The sequence below is a fragment of the Calidris pugnax genome, unplaced genomic scaffold, assembly GCF_001431845.1.
Source record: "Calidris pugnax isolate Ruff unplaced genomic scaffold, ASM143184v1 scaffold25, whole genome shotgun sequence".
NCBI lineage: Eukaryota > Metazoa > Chordata > Aves > Charadriiformes > Scolopacidae > Calidris > Calidris pugnax.
In genome coordinates this window covers 15,479,647-15,494,940 of record NW_015090805.1, presented here as the reverse complement: position 1 = coordinate 15,494,940, position 15,294 = coordinate 15,479,647, and positions in this window count along the sequence as shown.

The window sequence follows — 15,294 nt, the reverse complement described above, 5'->3', positions numbered from 1 at the left end:
GATAATCTGAACTAAAGCAGACCAGCATTAGATAGCATTTGACCAGTGAATTCATATGACACATGCCACGATGCTCTCCACATAAACTGAACTGATATGCTCTGAGGATACAATTACACTTATGATCCTAAAATACATAACCTTGGAGAGAATTCCTATGGAGGAAAACAAGAAAAATGAGTAATTAAAAATTCCACTGGAAAAACGATCTCACTTTAGGTTGCAGTCCCCACCAAATATTCACACAACCAGCTTTAGCATGCTTTGGGGATTCATATACAAGTCTAAAAAGTTTTGGGTTTGTTTTGTTTTTTATTTTTTTAAGAGAACACATATATTTATTTTATAATGATAAACACTAGTACTATGTTGCTTCGCAAAATTAGAATGTATTTATAGAACTGTGAAGCACAAGCCTCTTTCTTTGGTCCCAGGATTTGGGGTTTGTTTTTAATTGCTTATGGCTCAGTCTCAAGATTCTATTCAGACATATGGAATTGGATAATTCATTTCTGTTTGGTCGCTAGTGCGTAAAGGTGTGCTTTGAACCAGCCACAAGAAGAGAGAACACATGGGTGGCTAAAAGAAGTGGTATTGGGTTTGACTGGGTGACTCTTTTGCTGGATACAGGGAAAAGGAGATAGCACTGTTGTATCCCATTCTGCAGCAGGTGACAAGCAACTCTTCAAAAGAGATCTTGAAATCATAGAATCATAGAATGGTTAGAGTTGGAAGGGACCTTAAAGATCATTGAGTTCCAATCCCCCTGCCATGGGCAGGGACACCTCCCACTAGACCGCTAGACTCATACCCTTTGTGGAAAGCCCATGCGGAGTGATTTTGGATGAAAACTGCATCAGAACTAAGCAGCACACGACTCACCTCATCCAGACTCACAGCCATAACTCAAAGGCCTTACTCAGCCACTTCCTGTCAGCCGTAGTTGAAGCCTATGATCTGAGGAACCATTTCTCTCCTGCTGCCCCAGTGAGCAGCTACCTCTGAGTGGGCACTGACACAAGAGATGATACAGCTCATGCATCTCTCAACAGCAGCAGTATATCCAATGGAAACTGCAAATCTGCTGATGTCAACCAGGTGTGCTTGCCTAATAACAGCAAGAATATGAGGCATTTCCATTAGGGGCTCTCAAATCACTCTATAATCATGAAAGAAACTATTTCCCCGACACACCAACTATATGTTGAACTCTTCTTATATTATACTGAATATACTGATCCACACAGAATTGTGATACAGATAACAATTAATAGAACATAACATTAAAATCCAGCTTATTCTACAGTACGTATCAGAGTTTGGAAAGCTTCCATCTCAGTTTCCAACAGATTTCTCTCTTAACATTTGCACAGCAATATTTTTTTCCACCTATGAACTGTCTCTCAGAATTTTCTGCTTGTTCACTCTTTTCTATTGAGAAGTACATCTAAAATACTTAATCCAGATTTGTTCCTTGTCAAATTTAAATCTTAGTTTTCAACTGGTGATAAATTTGAAAATGCTGCTAATTTTTTTTCCTCGCACTAAGACCAAATAAATCGCTCCTTCAATATGGCAGTTCAGACTAAAGTGTTTCTCAAAAACCTGAGGCAGTCTTTAGCAGGATTAAAAAACTATAATAGGATAACTCCTCAGAAATCAATAAACAAACATCTAATAATGTAATGCACACCACTCAACTTTTCTATATCAGGTGAAACATTTCTCAGTAATTGAATTTACCTCAGATCCTTTAGGAATGTTGATGATCCACACAGCTGCCTGGAATTAAAAATTGGAATATGATTCTAAGTAATTTTATTTAATACACAATAGAAATTTATCACCAAAGGACTTGAGTCAAGGGCTCTTCAGCACCTTATCTAAAAGGATTGTGATGAATTTTCACTTGATTCATCACTTGCCTATATTTTTATTACTAAAGCCTCCAAAATACCTGGTGAAAGCATCACTGACATGATGAAGTACCACACAGCGAAAGTGGTGCTGCGTACTTAAAGAAACCCAGGCTGAGGTATGTCCCCAGTAGAAAAATCTCAGGCCAGTTCTCTGCTGACCTACCACTGCTTTCACTGCACTTTAACATAAGACTTTAAAAGGAGAGCCCTGCTTTTTAATTCCTGGCCTTACAACTAGCTTGGAGGTGAAAAGAAAGTTAAACGCTGTATCTCTCTTACGAGGAAAGGCTGAGAGACCTGGGTCTGTTTAGCCTGGAGAAGAGAAGGCTGAGAGGGGATCTTATCAATGCTTATCAATATCTAAAGGGTGGGTGTCAGGAGGATGAGGCCAGACTCTTTTCAGTGGTGTCCAGCCAAGGGACAATGGACAATGGGCACAAGCTGGAACACCAGAAACGCCATGTCAACACAAGGCAAAAATTCTTTACTTTGAAGGTGACAGAGCATTAGAACAGGCTGCCCAGAAAGGTTGTGAAGAGAATCTTCTCTGGCGATACTCAAAACCTGTCCAGCCTGCTCTAGATAAACCCTATGACAGGGGGGTGGGGCGGTGGACTAGATGATCTCTAGAGGTCCCTTCCAATGCCTGCTATCTGTGATTCTGTGATTCGGTGATTTTGGGGCTTGATACTTCAAGGAATACTAATTTTTTTCTATGGAGTAACTACTTCAAGATAGGAAGCCAAGGAATGAACTTGGTAGGATGTACAATTAAGTCCTGTCCACTGAAATAAATCTATGCCTTTGTTTCATTGAAAATGCAGTTTTAGGAAAGCTCTTTTCACGCAGCATCAGCTTTTGGCTGGCAGCTGTATATGATATATTTTCAAAAACTCCTATTTTAGCAAAAAAGTGTATTATTGTAATTACCCTGCTAACTTAAAAGAGAGGCACCAGAGGTACCCATCAGCTGATGTAAATCACCAGAGCTGCACCAAAGGAGAGATCATGATGCCAGTCTATTAGCTACAACTTTTATCCCAGTTAAGTATGTTTTGTGACTGTGTATACCTTTGGCATACATAGAGCGAGCTGGTGAAGAGAGCTGTTCTGTGAAATTTGAAATGATTTTTGCTCGAGGCAGGAGGGACAACAAACAACCACCCTTTCAGCAGCCAAAAAAAAGGAAGGGGTGGACACTGCACAGTGAGGAGCAGCAGTAAACCTGTGCAGTGGCTTCCTACTGAAGATACAGTCTCACGTCCAGCGACTTACATGGGACGCATGTGACCACTGTATTTCAACATGAGAGTTGACCAAAACTAACAAGGAACAAAACTGAATCTGATGTTTTTAGAAATGAAGTCATGGCCTACTTTTACTTCCTGACCCCAGGCAAATGATTGACATTGGAGCAGACTGTGACCTGTTTAGACTGGTTTAGTGTGTCAACTGCCACCTGGTTTTATGTCATTGAACATGTAATGAGGCTCACTAAATAAGGCAGACCTAACCTAGAAAACTGCATCAGTCTTCACTTATATTTTTAGGTTGATTTCTTCTCAAATAAATTTAAATACCAACCTGAGTCATTCACTGTGAAAGTCTGTACAAGCTTTCCTGTGCTATCAAGAGAGATTAAGGATTCCAGCCAACTATGTGGTGTCACTTTATTCTGGGTTGTTTTTTTTTTTCTTTTTCTTTTTTTTTTTTTTAAGGTTTTTTAAACCAACTCACTTGGTTTTGGCTGACAACGTGCAGAGAAACAGCATGCCAGAATCAGAAGTTTCTATGTTTTCAGGAAAGAAGATACCATCACAAAAAGGGAGAAGTCACCTGCTGGTGCCAGTAATTGGCCAATGCTGCTGTTCTTCCCCCGGAACAAATTAACTCCATTTTTATTCCTAGCATTGGGCCCATGTGAGGAAACGGTGATCCTGCTGCACGCTTTCCTAATGATGACCAGTACAGTTGTTTCTGATGGGACTGCCCCAGTCTGCTGCATTTCTGGCTCCCCAGCTGGGATCTCAGAGAGGCATTACTTCCATGGTACTAACCTACATTGCCCAGGGGCAGCTGAATACTTGCTACTTTTTCTTCACACTCTAACACTTAATCAACCTTGTCAAGGGCAGGGAGGTTTTTGGTAGCCCTGGCTGTAGGTAGGCTCTGCCCTTGCACAAAGCAGCCAGTGGTGGGCAAGACTAAGATGGAGGGAAGGATTGTGGCATCACATAAAACCCAAGGTGGGGCATAATGGTATGACTCAAAGTCCAATACCAAGCTTCATGCTTGGCTTACTCTCAGAGAGATGTATTCCTACTGCTGTTCCTAGTAAGCTCATATGATAAGTAGGGCATGTGTCAGCTGAAGCTTAACCCTTTTAAATTTTTTCCCTGACTGAACACTTCTTAAAAAAGGATGATGATTTAGACTCATTTTCTATGTTATTGCAGCATTGGAAGGTCTTGTATCAGACTTCTGGATGTTCAGTCGACTTGTGGATCTGCTGCAAAGCAATGGCTTTAGGCAGTGCCTATGTTTTGAAAAATATGCAGATACTTTCTGTGAGTTATTCAAACTGCAGTGCTGGGTCTAAACTCACTGACCTACTTTAAGTTGCTTTTTGAGTGGCTGAGTTTCAGACTTATCTTCATTTTATCTGGATGTTAAATATTGCTTGGTTTTCAGAATTATTGAGCATGGCTCTGTCTGCAGTCAGTCTCGTCTCTAGGTAGGTGGTTTCCTGTCCTAAATTTCCGTTATTAATTGTCATCATTCTTAATGTACACAAAAAGCACTGTCCCAGGCTACAGTATCACCAATGCATACTCTCAGCCTCAAGAGGCCTTCAGACATCTGGGGCATTATGCAGTTAAGTACTTCCACATCTGAACATATTAAAACATGCAAAAAAGAATAATTGCAAAGCATTTGTTTGTTTCCTTAAAATCCTAACTGTTGGCAGGCTATCAGAGGACCCAGTCAGTTTGCAGGAACAGAAACCAAGTGTATGGGGAAAGATTAGCCACCAGCAGTATTACACATGATCGGGCTGTCAAATTGCAGAGGAGAGATGCAAATCTTTGAAGGCTCCACATTCAAAGGCAGCTGCCCAAACTATGTCAGTTCATTTCAGTTGTTGGAAAACGTGGCCCCCGTGCTCCGTTCCTGGTGGACAGATGTTAATATTCTCGTGCCGTGTTCCCATTCACTTCCTGAGAGCCGTCTGTCGGTGTCTCTGGTCTGCGAAGCACACCAACTGTTATCACAAGTTTTTCTTGCGAGGAATTTTCATGCTTCTCTGCAAACGTAGTGGATGCAGACTTGAGTTTCCCCAACGTGAAAACAGAACAGCAGTTTCAGACACAGAAACTTTCCCCCTCTTCATCGGGCACATTTCAGGCTCAGTCGGTTGCTTGGTTTGTGGAATGGCTGAGATTCCTCCCTGGCTGGCGACACCAGTGACTGGCTGTATTGCCATTTCACTAGACCCAGCACATCACTCCTCCCTCTTGGGGAGAAAGGGGCAGTGAAACCCTTAGTCAGGAAGCCCAGAATCAGCTTGAGTACCGTCTCCTGTATTTCAACAGTGTCATACTCCAGATTTCTCTGTGGCAGCCCTAGTAGCCATCAGGTTTCCTCAGAGTACCTCAACTCTGTTAGGTAGCTCATAGATCTGGGCATGGCAGAGATGCCACAACAGCCACAGTATTCAATTTTGTCCTAGCAAGACCTAAAGACACAGTGTCCATGGACAATTCAGCTGGCTGTGAGGTTTTATCAAGTTGTTGGCTGAGAAGAGCTGCCATCAGCAAAACCACTCTCCTCAAGCCCCATCCCTTGCTTTGTGAGCATTCTCCAAGTGCCCATGATCTCTGGTCCCAAGAAGCCCTCTCCTGAGGTTAGCACAGTGAACCTCTCTCTCTTGCTTCCAGGATGAGAGGATTCAGGAGGAAATGCCAGCTGTAGCACATTCCCATGCCGGGCACCTGCTTTATTTTTACATCTGCATCATACCTGACCTGGTCAGACTAGCAGCATCGGCGTGCTTGGTGCCAGGATAAGAGGGTGTGAACGGGTTTGACATGATCCGGACGAGCCCAAAATAATCTCAGCTCTTGGCAGAGCTGACAGAATTTGTATCAGGAGACTTCAGGCTAGTCAGCATTCGTCATAAGACACAATAGATCTGCTGCACTTTTTAAAAATGCATTTGAACAAAAGCTTTGAAAAGTTCCTCTTCTTCACCTTGAGGTTGTTATTTTTTCCCCCACTTTTGAGATTTACGAAATGACGTCAGCAAATTGTGCATGTCTTGCAAGCAAATTCCATGCATCTTCCAGCACTCTCAGATACCACCACCAGACACACCACTTGGGCCCCTGCTCTGCTCCTCCTAAGCAAGGAAAAGTGTTTGATCTGAGAGCTCGATAGGTGTTATTTTTCCCTGCTCCTGCCAGGCCAAAGGGCTGCTGGGGACATGGCCTAGGCCACCCACTCCGACAGGCCACAGCAGGTCCCATCTACTCCACAGGGAGCGAGGGTGGCCAGGAGGCAGCCCCAGTCCCCATAGCCACCATGGGGTCCGATCACAGAATCACAGAATGGTAGGGGTTGGAAGGGAGCTTCGGAGATCATGAAGTCTACCCTTACTGCCCTAGCAGGTTCACCTAGAGCAGGTTGGACAGGAACGCATTCAGGTGGGTTTTGAATGTCTCCAGAGAGGGAGACTCCACAACCTCTTGGGGCAGTCTGTTCCAGTGCTCTGCCACCCTCAAAGTAAAGAATTTTTTCCTCACGTTGAGATGGAATTTGCTGTGTTCCAGTTTACGCCTGTTTACCCTTGTCCAGGCACCACTGAGAAGAGCCTGATCCCATCCTCTTGACTCTACCCTTTAGATATTGATAAGCATTGATGAGATCCCCTCTCAGTCTTCTCCAGGCTAAACAGACCTAGGTCTCTCAGCCTTTCCTCATAAGTGAGATGCTCCATTCCCTTGATCACCTTTGTAGCCCTCTGCTGGACTCGCTCCAGTAGTTCCCTGTCCTTCTTGAACTGGGGAGCCCAGGATGGGCGCTGTCATGAGGGAGGCAGGGACATCAAGAGGCTCACTGTGATGTTGGCATCTGTGGCCTGGCCTGGCAGGCATGGTGCCATGGTGCCAGCAGGGCCCTGCCCTCCTGGGTGCTGTGCCTGCCTCCTGGAAAGCAGTCACCTACACCAGAAACAGATTGTCACAATAGCTCCAGTTACATGGATTTTTCAAAAAACAACTTCACAGAAGAAAATACTGGAAATTTAGGGTCAGCAAGAACTCAACCAGGTGTATGATCCGCCGGTGAAGACAAATGCCCCACAGCAACAGAGCCAGCTCCTGTGTTTCAAGCTACCCCTGAGTGCTTGCAGATGTAGGAGTCAATAATAAGGTTTCTTCACTTAAAATCCCCCTCCTGGTAAAACCCTTCGTCAGCTCCGTCATGTCAGCCACTAAAAGCTCCTTACAGTGTTGCTGTCACATCACACCAGATGCAAACCCCTCCTGTGCAGCAGCCTTGATTTATATATTTTTTTTAAATAGGGGCTTAAACAGTAGCTTCTTCAGCAAAGCACGAGGTTTTAAAAATACACACATCATGAATGCGTGCCCACCACTCCCTCGGGGAGCCTGTTTCCCAAAAGGGCTACAAGGGGCAGGGGGTGGCTGGCTCTCCCCCCCAAGGAGCCAGAGCCCCATGCTGTGCCTTCCTCCACTCTGCCCCAGAAACTTCACCTTCTGCAGTGGAACCAATTGATTTTCTATAAGAACAGATGACAGCCTGATTAAAACAGAGGTGGTGTTCAAATTTTGGGGAAAGACTGCTGTATGTCCCATGTGTTAGCATAAGTACCCTCAGAGGGTGAGTTTCTCTCCTGTAGCAGATACCCACACGAGAAGGGTATTTGTACTGAAATTAACTTGTACTGCTGGGTAGAAAAAAAAAACTTAAAAAAACCCTGTGGTAGCATCTCTAAATCACAGTGACAAGAAATGTACAAACATAAAAAGAAATATTACCCTTGCTTCACAACGCTTGCACGCTCTCTACGTTCCCCAGTGCAGTCTCTCTAAACATTGCTTTAAAATAATCTTCTCCCAAATGGTGTATGATGCAGATCCATTGGAAACGTACCGCATTTAGATATGCAGATTCAAAAGCCCACAGTTTCTTTTGCAAGAGACCTCTGTGTCTCCCTGGAGCGGAGACGTGGGCTCAGGCAGCTGCCCCGGCAAAGCCACATGCAAACGTCAGGAGCTCCTCAGAAGCATGTCTGAGATCTAAATTTCATAGACTTCATACTGGCATCACAGTCGCGTGCCTGACTTCTTTTAAGTTGATAAGAATAAATCACAATAGAGTTTATCAAATCATTTGTTGCTTGCAGAGCCATAACTTAGTTAGGTATAAAATTATAAGACCCAGAAGTGTTTGCAAGTTTAATGCTAAGTGTGCTTTTCTTTGTTTAAGTTGGGGCAGAAACAACTTGCATTAAGGTCTGTAGAAGCAATTCAGAGTGACACTGTACCATTTAAAAAACAAACAAAAAACCAAACCAACCAAAAAAACCCCAACGCAACCAAACCAAACCATGGGAATTAGAAAAGATGGGGCTGGCAGTGGGAGTTGAGACTGAAATTCACAAGCACTCCAAGTTTGGAGTTGTCATGGTACCAGTGCTACTATGTGTGAATCACAGTACCATCAGATCACACTCTGAAAAGCAGCAGTTTCGCCTGCACACAAAGCGAGCAAAACCTCAGAACAAACTGTTCTGTACCTTCAAGGAACTCAATGTTCACTCCAATCTAGCAGTCCATATTAAAAGTTTAAAAAGCGTTAAGATTTTGGATAAATCGGTGATTTCCTGCAAGCTAGGCCTGGCTCCACACTACCATGTGTTGCAACTCTGTGGAATAAGTCAGAAGCACCAGAAAAAACACAGTTCTTTTCACAGGTCTGGCCCTCACACAATGTTGAAGAACCATGTGGCTTGCTTAGGCAACTTCACCTCGTCCACGGCAATAATAAAAATCAGCAAAATCCCTGCCTGTAGTCAATGCTTTTATTACTGTTAGCCCTGTTGTGCTCTGCAGAGAACCACACACATTGTAGCACAGATAATCCATCACTATCTTGTTAAAATTATTTTGCAAAATTTTCTTGAATATGTAGGCTAAGGTTTGCTCCCTTTATTGCTATGCTCCTAATAATAGTGTGCAGCCAAGTGTAAAAGATCTTCTGTCTTCTCAATTAACAGACTATTAAGCTTTCCCCTAAGAGTAATAAACTCCTGTAATCTGGCAGGGGCAGCAGTCCACAGTTGCATTTTTTTTCCCAAAGTGCAAGTTTGTGCTTCCAGATCCGTGTGGGTTGTTCTAAACAGATTTTGCTGAGGAGACGCACAGAAGGTATATTCACACTAACTAACAGGCTAAATAGGTGAGAAGTCACCTGCCATACAATGAAATCTAAATTGTTTTGAAATATTTCTTTTCATTTCATCAAGTATTCCTGCATCTTTTACTCATTGTATATGAATAATCTTTAGAGACTGTCTCTCAACAGCAGATATTTTTCTACTAGGGCCACAGGGACTCTGAGCATCCCGGAAAATTTCTAAGAAGCCTGTGAAAGACAACTGGAAAAAGCAATTTTTTTTTGTCAGGATGGTTGAATTCACTGACTTAAAAGTGTCTGCCCTGTTATGAAATAAATGCAGGAACCCATAAATTCCAGAATCCCTGCTCCAAATCGAGGACTTGAGGAATGCAGAAATTGAAGGAAATGGCAAATCCCACTAAATGCATAATAAGGTATCTGGGGAACAACATGCAGTTTACCTACATTTATATCTAAATGCAGTGTTGTTTAGTTCAAGTCTCAATGTTCTCTATAAAAAAGGTAAGTGAGGTCAGTCTGCAGAGCTGAGGTGTTACACCAAAAGAGAGCCAAAAAGATCACACCCAAAAGAAACAAGCCTGAATTGTTTTTACATTGGAGAAGTGAAAGCTAGGCATTCATAGCTTAACAAATCCAAGGTCAGAGGATGTTCTTGGGCGATTTGTAAAAAGGACAACGAGTTCCATCCTGAAATTCATGATCTGAAGACTTGAAGAAAGGCCACCTGCCCCTTCTCTCCACAGTTTGTTGCAGAGAGCAACCAGGCTTATCTGCTACCTGTAGCTGCTTGGCTCCACTGTATGTGTGTAGCCCCAACAAACACACAGTAATGTTATGGAACAAGAGAAGGTGTGGGTAGGTTCTTTTGTAAATTATAGAGCAGCTAAGGTCACCTGCTTCATCAAACTGTATAAAACCATGGCTGTTTGAAACCGTCCCAACAGCTACGCCATATCAGCCACAATTTGTTATTATCTTGTCCCTGGAAACCAGAAATCAGGAAAATTCCCTAAAACGCACTAGTAGGAAGTCCCACTACATTTTTTTCAGCTTGCAGTGATAAGATGGTATTGTCAGCACTAACCTTTAACTAAGCAAAGACTCGCCTTGGGTTGCAGCGCGGGGACCACCCACACACCAGGCTATACTTCTGCGCTAGTTAAAAGCAACTAAGTATAAACAAAGGGAGCACTCGGGGACTTGGGAGGCAGCTCTCCCCCAACAGCCTTTCCTGTTTCTACCTCGCTACTGCTCATTTTTGAGATCCAGATGACACTTGGCCAGTGGCATGCGAAGCCCCGGGAGCACGTCTGCGTGGCCCAGCGCTGCTCTGCCGCCCTGGCTGTGCAGGCATACCCACGCGAGCTGCAAATGAGTTGGCATGGACACAGCAGCATTTCCAAGAACATCAGAGCTTGTTAGCCAAACACCTCCATGCATATTTTAGATTTCTTAATGTATTAAATAAGGCGGGAGGGAGGGATTCAACTTTTTTTTTCCTCTGGGCAATTTAATAAAGTAACTTCTTTCTCACCCTACTTTTGATCTTCGTTTTTTTTTCTCATACTTATTTCTGGGCTGATAGATATATTCATTTTTAAGGGATCACTAGGGAAACTCACAGCAACGGGCCTCTTTTCTGATCACTTCCATAACACAATCTATAGATAAACATTCATGTTTCAAGTTAAGAAACAACACGCTCCCTCCTGAAATAAGGAATACCAATACCGAGGTAGTAAATCTATAGATTAAATGAATCTCCCTCCTCCTCTACTCTTGTTTTATTTACCATTTTTCCAAATTTCACAAGATATTGAAGGCTCTGGCTTGACTCAACTCCTGAAAATCAGCTCAGTACCATATCTAACCAGTGTTTCTTGAGTAGGTGCAAACCAAGCTCAGTTGTTACTTTATAGTTGCACACATCCAAATTCTTCCCTCTTTCCCCTCCTGATCTCATCTTCCCCTCATTGCCTTCAAAAGTTGCCTTCAATGCGACCAGAAAACCTTTCCCTCCAGTTCAACCTGCTTCCCTGTTCTGCTCTCCCCAACAGCCTCTTCAAATGGGAAGTCATCTTTCCCCAGCGTCAAGGATAAAATACACCCCATGCAGGGGAGCCAGTGCCAGGTCCACTTAAGTCTTCCAAAGAATTTCACCTCAGATGACTTTCCCCTCTCCTCCTCCTCCAGACTTACTCTTTTCACAATACTTTTCAACAATGACCTCAGCCAGATTCCTTCACTACTGCTAACTTGTACCAGCACTTAATGTACTTTATGTGCCTGCAGTGTTTTTTCTGAGTTTGTAATAGCCTGCAAATTCCTTGAAGCATGTCTCATTATATTTTTGTATAGCTCCGCTCTCTCTGTCTCTACTTAATAAATAATGGCTACTCTACAAGAATGCTCACTATACACCCCTACCGTTTTAGAAAAACCAGCCCTTGCATTGTCAGCTTTCTTAATTTTTCTTCTGTCTGCATGAGCCATCGTACCCATCTTCTGCATGTGTTTATGTACGTGTGCTCATTCACATTTCTCTCCACAGAAATAAACACTAAAACAATCCCCTGCACCAAAATTCCTAATTTTGCACATAAATCCAAACATTTCAGATTAGCGAGAGACACGATCAGCTTTAAAGATTTTCCACTTTTTTATTCTTCCTAGAAAAGTCCCCCTTTCCTCACAAAAAAACCTAACCAGAGTGCATGAACCCTGTTTGTGTTTGTGTTCTTCAAGAAAAGCTATTTTAGACATGAGACCCCATGTTTAACTCACCCTGCTGTTGATATGAGAAATATATGGCAGATGATAAACAAACAACAAGCTAAAAATACACTGAAATCTTGAACACTGGAACGAAGCCTAAGCAAAGGAGCTTTATGTTGAGGAAAACACAGTGAGGTGTAGCCCAGCTGAGAAAAAACACTGTCACCGGGCTCCCACAAGCATAGTCACAGAAAGGCACTTTCACTGCTGCAAGGTCTTATTTACTTGTCCAAGCCTATTAGGGGTTAGACCTGCTACACAATTGCAAGCCTGGGGTCAGCTTTCACAAGTTTCAGGTACAAATCATAGCTGGTGCCCTACTTCCACTTAGGTTACTCTCTGGCTTCAGAAACCTTTCTTCCATTTTCTTCGTCCTCACTGGCTTTTAAACTTGCTTATTTAATGCATTGTAATTGAGTTATAGTTCCAAAATATTCCTCTTGCAAGTACATTTTAACCTAGTTTTACTCAAAGGTCCCAGGTGAGATGACCAAAGCAGGGGCAGGGTCAGAGAGTGTGATTTAAATAACTGATGCAGACAGGAAGCAAAAGAGACCAGAGTTGTGGAGTTTACCGAAATGTGAAGTTTCCCATCAGATGGGAAAATCCCTGCAGATGATGGAACTACTATCATCTGGTAACCTATCTGAGAGATCAAGTGATGGATTAAAAAGTAGAAGGTAAACAGGAAGGCCAAACCACATGCTCTGCCTTTTAACACACCAAAACTATATAAGACAAACGATACTCTCTGGTTCAGGTACACGTATGGTTCATATTCTGCTAGCATTCAAGTCTCCCTAAAACAAGGACAAGTATTTTTTGGTCTATTTAACATAGAAATCCTGACATGCAGTATGACTGTATATCCCAGCTGAAATCTCATGAAACCCCACAGTTCACCATAATGCAAACCTGGGGTTCCTCAATCGTAATTTGGGGAGCATCCCTCTTCTCCTGGTGAGGATGGTGGTGGGAAATACAACCAGTCACGACAGGCTGCAGGCACCACCTGAAAGTAGGAGAGATCTATGTCATGTATTTCCGAATTCCGTGGCAAGAGCAACCCTTGCTCATGGCAGGAAGACTGCAGTGATTGCTGCTGAACTTGAGTAAACATGATGATGTAGCAGCTGTAGCTTCTCCTATGGAAAATGAAAACATAGCAGACAGGGACTTCTGCTTTTATACATGTTAAAGCAAGGCATCCTGGTACCACAATACACCTCCCAGGGTCCTTTTCTCTGTCTCCCTCTTTATCCTGGACTCTTTCAGGAAGCCCAACGCAGTCATCATTCCCTCCGGCTCAGGATGCTACCTACTGAGCTGGCCACTGTGTATCCCCACCCCACTGAGCAGCAGCTGTGGCCAGAAGGCCCCTTTTTGTTACCTCCTTTAATCCTCGTCAGGTTCCAGGTAATACCAGAAATTTGCATACTAGATAGAACAGATATAGAGCATCTTTCCAAACACTCTTTCTTTGACCAATCTACTTCTGTAATTGTGTCTTCGTGTTGATACCTTTCTGGACAGACGTCTCTGTGCTTCATCGCTCTCTCATCTGGTTGCTCACTCTGTGGACTGGATTTAGCCCTGTTAGTGCTGTTCCCATTCATCCAATTCTTCCCCTCCTGGTTCCCAGTCCAGAAAAAATACATGCAATGGTGCATAAGGCAGAGAAGGTGGGAAAGCTCCAAGCATCCAGCATTGCTTGTCAAAAAACAAGGAGCACTACCCTACCCTACTTCTAGAGTTGTCAAGAGTTTCATATCATACATCAAATCCTCTACTTTCCTCCAAAGCACAGGGCTCCACACCACAGGCAGCGACACTCCACGTCAAAATGGACAGCACCATCTCAGCTCCAGTCTAATTATGTTTGCTTTGGGCCAACTGGGCACCTGCTCAGAGGGTGACACTGGAGCAGCTGTGCCATTAATGCAGGGTAACCATGAACACAGTAGAGGCCTGGACACTGGCTGCTACTTCTGCAGCCCATGCCCTATGTCCTGTCAAAAATTTCCACATCCCCTTGATCCAAACTGGGAGAATAAAAAACCGAACTAGGCAGAAATGTATGCAGTGCTCAGTGTCTCACATCGCTAACGTTACCACTTACCGCTCCAGGCATCCCAGCAGCGAGGAACAACAGTTAGCCTGGGTCAGAGGAGACTTCTGTTCCATGCAGGAGGTTCCTGGTACTGTCAGGAGACGTTTTGCAGGCAGAATTGTACAGCGTTACACAGTTGGAAATCAAACAAGGGAGAGCAAGCCATATTTTTCTAATGTAAGCACAACATAAATGCTTATGTAAAAAGAGAGACAAACATGACAGGAAAACTGGAACAGCACCTTTCTTACTAAAGTGAACCAAGCTTTCAAGGGCCAAGCAGACGTGGGAAGACAATGAAAAAAAATCTGTTGAAGCCACCGGATATAAAAAAAAAGTCATCTTTTTATGTAACTATCCTTACACTTCTATGCAAGTTTTAAGAAGTGGGATGTCTGTATTCAAAACTGCTGCCTGTTTCTAGACAATTATTCCTTCTGCTTCTAAATTAATAACTGCAAATCTGTGCTATGCAAAAATACAGGATGATTCCTTGGGCTGTTAAGAACTTTTCAGCAGGGGATTTCAGTGCTTTTTCCTCTACCAGCAGCTGCCCCTGTTTTGTCAGCGGTGAGAGGAGCCACCACCAGATCTCAGGATTTGGCCCCCTGGGAAGCAACCACTGCCTGCACTGCCCTCATGCCTTCCCTCTGGGAAACAGGTGGTGGGACAGAATGGGAGCAGGCAACAGGCTGCCAGCTGGACCACGCTGAAGATGCTTAAAAAAAAAATTCCCTCTCACATTTTCCTTCTCTTACTCTGTCCCGTTCTTGCACCTTCTATTCTGTGTCACTTTTAAAAACTCTTAAATAGCATTCTTTTGGGGGAAAACATACACTTTGCTTCTTTCTGCCATAGTAAACAGCATTCTGAAATAAAGGAAAGAGGTACTGGGGGTAGGTGCTGATGGAGGCCATCACCTCTCTGCTCGATATATAGGCGCTATGCAATGCCTTGGGTGAATCATTTCAGGAGAAGAGAGTGAGATACAGCATTCAATAAAGTCAACACATAAGGTAATACCTTAGGCAAACACTTATTTCAAAG